Source organism: Cariama cristata, unplaced genomic scaffold (assembly GCF_000690535.1).
Source record: "Cariama cristata isolate BGI_N322 unplaced genomic scaffold, ASM69053v1 scaffold599, whole genome shotgun sequence".
In the NCBI taxonomy this organism is placed as follows: Eukaryota; Metazoa; Chordata; class Aves; order Cariamiformes; family Cariamidae; genus Cariama; species Cariama cristata.
This window is the reverse complement of record NW_009635040.1, coordinates 1-1,467: the sequence shown is the minus strand read 5'-3', so window position 1 is coordinate 1,467 and position 1,467 is coordinate 1.

Genomic DNA, 1,467 nt, shown 5'->3' with positions numbered 1-1,467 from the left:
TGGGGTTCAGGAGCTGAAGGTACGGCATGATTAAGGAAAATGTAATAAAATCAGGCAGAGGAAGAAGGCTGCATTATTTTTTTTTTTTTCTATTACAAGAGCTCTGTTAGCTGGTAAAGTAGCACCTTCAAATGAAGTAAGTGAGACTCATTGTCTGAGCCAGGGTGGAGTCAAGCCTGGGCATGAGAACAAGGTATATAGTTTTATGGACAAACTCCCTGACATTTAGAGGTAGCAGCTGCATTCCAAGGTTGTAAAACTGGCCTCATAAAGCCTATGCACATTTTATACTTAGGGTCTGATTTACACGCAGATGTCAACGGCTTAGCCAAAGATGAGACTTTAGATGGGGTTGGGCTGATGTTTGAGGCAGTTTGAACTAAAACCTAGTTCAAAAGGTCTGTATTTAATTGGGGTTGCCACATATATATCTTCTCTACACAGATACATAGTGAGCAGGCCTTCATACCTCGAGTTCAGGCAGAGCTGTTTCCCGAAGGCCTTCCGGTTTTCTACTCAGATCTCTGCTGCCACCTTGTGGTCACTTCGTTTTCCCTGCAGTAGAACGGCTGTCCTCTCCTTGCCACAAAACTGCCTGGGATCTTCGAGCAGCAACCCAGACTGAGAGGTTCAAGTTTAGAGACGCGTTGGAGGTAGTCATCTGAGGTAGGCCTTTTTGAGCTAGACATTTATCAGCTCAGCAAATTCTTTGCAGATTTTAGTGCTAAAGAATAAAATAGACTAGATCATTGTCCCTGTCTCAGACCAAATTCATAGAATCATTATGGTTGGAAGGGACCTCAAAGATCATCAAGTCCAGCCGTATACCTGATGCCACCATGCCCGCTAAACCCACTAAACCATGTCTTGAAGCGCCACATCTAAACGTTTTTTGAACACCTCCAGGGATGGTGACTCCAGCACCTCCCTGGGGACCTCATTCCAATGGCTAATGACTCTAACAGTGAAGAAGTTCTTTCTAAGGTCCAGCCTGAACCTCCCCTGGCACTACATTTACTTCCAAAAAATAAATCACCCCAAAACCTAAATCTTGAGCCTTTGCACGGAAACTGATACGCAGGATTCCTTTCTGGATGGTTAGCAAATTTAGGTAGATTTATTAGTATCAGGATAATTTTCAATCATCTTATTTTTTGCATTTATCTTTGCATTTGTAGAAATTTGTGTAAACAGGCTTCCCATTCAGGCCAACAAACCATTGAATCTGCACACACATGTTGCTCTGGATGTTTTTTCTGCCTCTTTAGCATGGAGGCAACCTCATCCATTCAGTCCTTCCAGCTCAGTGGGAAGAAAGATGTACAGGTTTCGTGCAAAATAAGTATACTTCGGTGAAACTCTCAAGTGAAGTTTTTGCAGTCCTGAGAAGTTCACATCTGGTACCTTTTCCGTCTGTACCAGGCAAATGGTACTTTGATACTCTTCATTATCTTTTTAATCAAAATA